Source organism: Pinus tabuliformis, chromosome J, assembly GCF_031772625.1.
Source record: "Pinus tabuliformis cultivar Carrire ecotype Pingquan chromosome J, CPIR1, whole genome shotgun sequence".
Lineage (NCBI taxonomy): Eukaryota > Viridiplantae > Streptophyta > Pinopsida > Pinales > Pinaceae > Pinus > Pinus tabuliformis.
Window position 1 is genome coordinate 917,798,879 of NC_142295.1, and position 7,590 is coordinate 917,806,468.

A 7,590-nucleotide genomic window follows, 5' to 3' on the forward strand; every position below is an offset into this window, starting at 1 on the left:
TAGAAATTTTGAGGTAAAAAATGGATCTCAAAACAAAAATGTATAACCAAAATCAACTTTATAATAACTAATAAAATTGAAGATGATGATGTCAACCATGAGGGATGATTCACCATTTTTTTGAGTAAAAAGATAAAATGAAAAAAAAATGAAAAAACTATTTTTATAATATATAGACATCATCATCATCATTATTATTATTTTCAACCATATATATCCCCGGCATTCAGGGATGACGAATCTCTAGCACTTTTCCTTTTGTCTGATCTTCTATGCTCACCCTTTCTCAATTAACATTTTCCAACACCTTTTCAAGCTTTCAATCTCAGAATTATTCTGTGCAATCTCAATATGTAGAGCCCTTGTTGAAGTCTCCTCATAGGTTAACCCAAACCACTGGAGTCTCCACTGGCAATATTTTTCTTATAATACTGCTTCAATTCAGAGAGCTTTTTCATTTCCTTGATCACCTCCTTATCAGCCACCTGTAGCTTCTATGAGTCATAAGGAATATGGGATGCCTGTAACTTTTCATAAGAGGTTTTCAAATGAGATACAATGGAAAATGTCTCCTTCAATAGGTCTTCCATGGCCCTTATTCAGTGAACTAGACTTTCATGATCAGAAACTGTACCATCTGCTTGGTTTATCAGAAGCTCTTTCTTAGTTTCCTTCAATGACTCTTATGCTACATCCTTGGAAGCCTCTGGGTTAAATCCTTCACAACCCAAATTGTACTGATATAATCTTACGAGTTCAGTAATGTTGCCTCTAGCTGGTTTCAGGCAGGACCCTTGTCTTCTAGACAAAGTGGGTAAAATGGGAACCTACTGTAGAGCACATTTGATCAGAGGCTGGGCACAAAATTCTCAGCAGAGAGCTCAATATGGGGTGGATCTTTCAATAATGTAATTAATATTCCACTTTCTAAATTTAGTTAACGTTTTGTTGTTTTGGGCTATAAGTAATGTAATTAATATTTCTTAAGTTCAACAGTTGCATTTAGTTAAGAGCTGATAGAGCAATTCAAGTGATGAGATTTTTTTCATAGCGGTTTCCTTCATTTTTCAAGGTGGATTTCGTAATCACAATCTCTCCTTGGAAATATGTGATCTCTCCTTGGAAATATGTGATGGTTTCTTAAGGACTCCAACCATTGTTGGACTGTGGATCGAAAACACAAATAATAGCAAACGCTGAATGGTTACAATTTTGATTACACTTCTGTTCCATATAATGGTGATCAATTAGTTGAAACGAAGCATTGTGGGTACATAGTCTTAGAAATACATCTTAACAATGAAGGTTTTGAAGACAATGATGATCTGGCATATGTAAACAGTACTGTTGTTTTTGTCCTGACCTGATTTGGTCCAATAACGACGAAGCCTTTTGTAATTCCTTTTGTGACCACATCAAACCAAAGAATATGCCAGATTATAATATTATTATTATTTTAGAACATGCGTGGTGGTGTTACATCCTACTTACCTCTATGACCACTGGAGATTTTTGGAAGTTTCCTTGTGTTTTGAGTGTATCTTAATTATATTTGAAGTTTCCAGAATTGATGTTTATGGTAATTGAGCTTTTGGAAGTTTCCTTGTGTTTTGTGTGTATCTTAATTATATTTGAGGTTTCCATAATTTATGTTTATGGTAATTGTTCTTTTGGTTTATTTTAGTTTTATATATATTGATTTTAGATAGTTTTGTATATAAATAAACATTGAGTTTTGTGCTTTCTCGTAAAAAAAATGATATTATTATATAAATTTTATCAGTTAAATTTTTTTTACATAATTAATTATTTATATTTTATTTTTCAATTCAGATTTTTTTTTGATTACCATTTATATATTGATATCTGAATTATCATTGTGAAGAAACGTAGAATTTTTTATGTGTTATAAATAAAGAGAATAAAATGATATGCAATTTTTCTTTTCATTTCATGGGTCAATGCAGTGGGTATAACTGCATTCTCTGCTTCTGAGGCATCCACAGCTGAGATGGTAGTTGGTATGAATGATAGGTCGACTCTAAAATTTTATGATTCCATACAATCTTCCACTTTTCCTCTACCCAATCTGCAACCACCCCTCCATGTAATACTCCTATTCCTCAGTTTCACCCTGCCCCACGTGCAACAACTCCTCCCCCTCACTCATCTCCCATCATCTCTTTAACACCACTGTCATTCTTTGAGGCATCTACCTATTCTTACGAGTAATTTAAACTTCCATGCATGCAAATTATTAAAATGGGTAATTGTCTGTGCAAACAATAACCACTCAGCAATAGCAATGTAGTGTTAACACTAGGATATTTTGGAATATACACATAGAAAGATGTCATTTTACATTTGAATTTTATTTTTTTAAAGGTGTTGGTGTACTCTATCATAATTAAGTTGTTTACTGGCAATAAGGAAGTCATAATTCACTAGAAACTTACCATAATTGAATTGTCAATTGGTAGTGAGAAACTAAAAATGTGAGTTGGCTCTTACTCATCAACATTATTTAAATAAAACCATATCACCAAAATAATCTGTGGGTAGTCCAGAAATGGTGGCCAACCCATTTTCCTAGTTCTTAACTGATAAAAAAACAATTCTATATATTAGTCCTACCAAAAGGGCATTCCAGCCCCTTATAGTACCCCAAAGATACCTAGTATTCCCTGTCTTCCATCATAATCGAGGCTATGTAGAGGTCACGTGGTATCAAGTATCTATTTGAACCTAGATTTATACAAGATGAAACTAGGATACTCTATTGAATACTCAGACAGATGTTATTAGAAACCACATGACACGCTAGAGTTCTCTTCCTCAGCTGCACCCTACCCCACCTACAACAACTCCTCCCACTCACTCATTTCCCATCATCTCTTTACCAGCGCTGCCATTCTTTGAGGCACTTGCCTATTCTTACGAGTAAGTTAAACTTCCATGCATGCAATTTATTAAAATGGGTAATTGTCTGTAAAAACAATAACCACTCAGCAATAGCAAAGCAATGTTAATAGTAGGATCTTTTGGAATATACGCTTGGAAAGATGTCATTTTACATTTGAATTTTATTTCTTTAAAGGTGTTGGTGTACTCTATCATAATTAAGTTGTTGACTGGCAATAAGGAAGTCATAATTAACTGGAAACTTATCATAATTGAATTGTCAATTGGTAGTGAGAAACTAAAAATGTGAGTTGGCTGTTACTCATCACCATTATTTAAATAAAACCGTATCACCAAAATAATCCATGGGTAGTCCAGAAATGGTAGCCAACCTATTTTCCTAGTTCTCAACCGATCAAAAACAATTGTAGATATTAGTCCTACCAAAAGGGCAGTCCAGCCCCCTATAGTACCCCAAAGATACCCAATATTCCTTGTCCTTTGTCATAATCGAGGCTAAGTAGAGGTCATGTGGTATCAAGTATCTATTTCAACCTAGCTTTATACAAGATGAAGCTAGGATACTCTACTGGATACTAAGGCTAGATGTTATTAGAAACCACATGACATGCTAGAGCTAGAGCTATGATTCTGATTGTTGCAAATAATACAAAATTATTTTTGGAATTGCATTCAAAACTTATTATTAATGTGAGTATGTAAACTTATAATTAATATTATTAATGTTTTTATGTTAAAATATTATTATTTATTAATATTTTTATGTTTGGTGATTATTTCACATACCTTGAAATTCTGACATTCTCTTTTAATTCTTTAATAATTGACTTTAATGGAAGAGAAAGTTATGACCATAAATTTTCTAAAAATTGTTATTCACAGATGTTAAAATATGTCTTTCGATTTCCATACACTATTCCCACAAAATTCTTCATAATGTTGCAGATTGTTTGACTAAAACAACAATGATTGTCACCAAAATCTTCACAATATTGTAGATAGTTTGACAAAACAATCATGAATTTCACAAAATTCTCCCCACAATTTTCATAGAACTCTCCACAACGTTGTGGATGGGTTGACTAAAATAACCATAAATTTCCCAAAAAAGTATCCACAAGTATAAAAAACATCTTTGAATTCCCAAGAACATCCCTTCGAATTTCTCCAATGTTTTATTATCTTTGAATTGCCTAGAACATCCTTGGAATTTCTCCAAAGTTTTATCATCTTTGAATTCCCCAGAACATCCCCTAGAATTTCTCCAAAGTTTTCTCAGAAACTTGGAAAACAAAACACAATGCATTTACAGCAACCAAAATGAATACTCCCACAGATTGATCCTGAAACCAAAAACTAAGGAGAAATATTTGATACACAACAATGAACCTACAGATCCTCCATGGGAGGTGCCGAGAGCGGATCAAAAACATTAATTGCAGGATCAGGTGTTGCAGTCATTACATAGACCTGGCATCTCACTATGGCCTTCTTGCCAACCCTGAAACCTGGCATCACTGTAAACCCTACAATTGTAGGGTTTGGCTTCTCAGGAAGCTGTAGGACATTACCTTCACTTGCAACAGTATTGTCAACATCATGATTCATATTCACAGAATTCAAGCTATCCATGTAGGAACCCTCGAAATCCACCCCTCTCTTGACATGAAAGATAGACAAAGGCGGGTCAAAAGAAAATGCAAGCCTGTGAACCAACCACACAGACTTGGAAAATTTGAGGAATAGGCTGTAAAATTGGCTCCTGGGGTGGAGTCCCCTACCTATCTGGTGCTTGTGCTCCAAATTGCCAAAGAAGGATTCTTCCATCCTGGGATGCACTACATTGAGAAATTTCTTCATACAAAATTTCCCAAACAGGTTGTCTGGTGTGAGAATGGACTCCAGCTCTGATGGCTCCATGTTTTGCATGTCCAAAAACTGTCTGAAACAATCATTTCTGTGCTTCTCAGGATCTATAATGGACGACAGGCTCCCAGTCAAATAGAAATTCTCATTCTCAAATCCACTGAACATTCTCATGCAGACATAGGATTGAAATGCCAACTTTTTGTGGCTTTCCATGGTGTATTTTATGCCTAGTTCTATGTTTTTAACTGCTGCATCTAGATCCCACTCAGCAGATTTCATCAAAGAAATCAGGGATTTGGTGAAACACCTGGTTGATTCTCTCATCTTCTGCACGCTTGTCTCCAACAATTTAATTGTAGGACCATCCCCAATATTCAGAGACAATGAATCTCTAGCACTTTTCCTTATGTCCTATCTTCTATGCTCACCCTTTCTCAGTTAATATTTTCCAATGCATTTTTCAAGCTTTCAATCCTAGAATTATTGTGTGCAATCTTAATCTGGAGAGCCCTTGTTGAATTCTCCTCATAGCTTAACCCAATCTGGTTCTGAGAACCACTGGAGTCTCCACTGGAAATATTTTGCTTATAATACTGCTTCAGTTCTGAGAGCTTTGTCATGTCCCTAATCACCTCCTTATCAGCCACTTGTAGCTTCTCTATGCCATAAGGAATATGGGTTGCCTATAACTTTGCATAAGAGGTTTTCAAATGATATACATCGGATAATGTCTCCTTCAATAGGTCTTCCATGGCCCTTATTCAGTGAACCAGACTTTCATGATCAGAAACTGCACCATCTGCTTGTTTTTTCAAAAGCTCTTTCTTATTTTCCTTCAATGACTCTGATGCTACATCCTTGGAAGCCTCTGGGTTAAATCCTTCATAACCCAAATTGTACTGATATAATCTTACAGGCTCAATAACGCTGCCTCTAGCTGGTTTCAGGCAGGACCCTTTTGTCTTCTAGACAAAGTGGGTAAAATGGGAACCTGCTGTAGAGCACATTTGATGAGAGGTTGGGAACAAAATTCTCAGCAGAAAGATCAATATGGGGTGGAGCTTTTAAGAATGTAATTAATATTCCACTTTCTAAATTTAGTTAACATTTCGTTGTTTTGGGCTGTAAGTAATGTAATTAATATTTCTTAAGTTCAACGGTTGCATTTAGTTAAGAGCTGATAGAGAAATTCCAGCGATGAGATTTTTTTCATAGCGGTTTCCTTCATTGTTCAAGGTGGATTTCGCAATCACAATCTCTCCTTGGAAATATGTGATGGTTTCTTAAGGACTCCAACCACTGTTGGACTGTGGATTGAAAACACAAATAATAGCAAAAGCTGAATGGTTACAATTTTGATTGACACTTATGTTCCATATAATGGTGATCAATTAGTTGAAATAGAGCATTGCGGGTACATAGTCTTAGAAATACATCTTAACAACGAAGGTTTTGAAGAATAAATTTCAGAATATTCCTGCTACTGGTAGCTGGCATGAAATTTAACGATGAATGGTTGTAGAAGAAAATTCATGGGTGAAATCCCACAAGTGTTGTCCAACTTGCAAAAAAGATGTTGGCACATCATACTGTTGAGGAGGTGTTTTTCCAACCATACTGTTACTTATGGATCAGGGTTAGCTTAATTTGATTCCAGATTTTGGAATATGTTAGTTGACTTTAATCATAATGTTGCATTTCAAAATATTTAGAATCTACAATCAGGTAAAGATGGTCTATGTAAATTAAAAACGTGATAAACATACAAATTTTGCAATTTTTGAAAGACATTTTGTTTACTCATTTTCAACTTCAATGATTCTTTATATGTCACAATGCTTCTCGAATTTATGCCTTATGGTGTTTCCTTTGCAACATCTAGTGCAATTGCTAGTTTTAAACCATATATAATAATTAAATTATTGACACTCAAATAATTTAGTTAACATGTGCATTGAGATATTTTATTTATGGATTAAATTATCCATATTAATTTTTTTTTCTATTAATATATTTTTAAATACATTTCAATATTACTTAATTATATATATTGAAATGTTTTTTGTGATGCACATTGAATTTTTTAATTACTATTAATATTTTTTAAATGTCATATATATATATATATATATATATATATATATATATATATATATATATATAATACTACCTAAGCACCCACAGGGGATTTGAACTGGTGACCTATCGCAAGGAGTGTCTTAGTAGTGCACCCATTCACCGTCAATCCAAAGCCCCGTGGGCTTTAAATGTCATATATTAATTTTATTTTAAGAATTGAATTAATTATACATCTCCCTCTCATTACTGCTATAAGGAAGGAATTGAATCTTTTTACTTTCAATTACTTATTCTCTTTGCACAATGAAATATTTTATTATGGTATATCTCTCTCTCTCTCTCTCTCTCTATATATATATATATATATATATATATATATATATATATATATATATATATATATATATATATCTTTATTTATTTATTTCTCAAGTTGATATTAAAATAAATTAGTTAACATGGATATTAAAATGGTTTATTTACATATCCAATTGAAATATGAAAATATAAATAATATCAACTTTATTTTATTTTTTTAAGAATTTTAAGTTGATATAAAATTATCTTATTTTATATAGACATATAAATATTTTATTTATAACTAATAGTGATTGCGTCGAGAGGCACTCTACAACCCAGTATAGGGGAGATGTGTGTAATGTGTATAATGTAAGTAAGTAATCATGTCAACCTCTTTTTAATGTCAGGAATGAATATATA

The 7,590-nt window shown here is 33.3% G+C and overlaps 1 pseudogene; it reads right to left on the bottom strand.

The window, feature by feature from the left end:
• Nucleotides 1-4,213: 4,213 nt before the first annotated feature.
• LOC149229747 (protein GRAVITROPIC IN THE LIGHT 1 pseudogene) lies at nucleotides 4,214-4,956 on the bottom strand (annotated as a pseudogene).
• Between the last annotated feature and the right edge of the window lie 2,634 nt (nucleotides 4,957-7,590).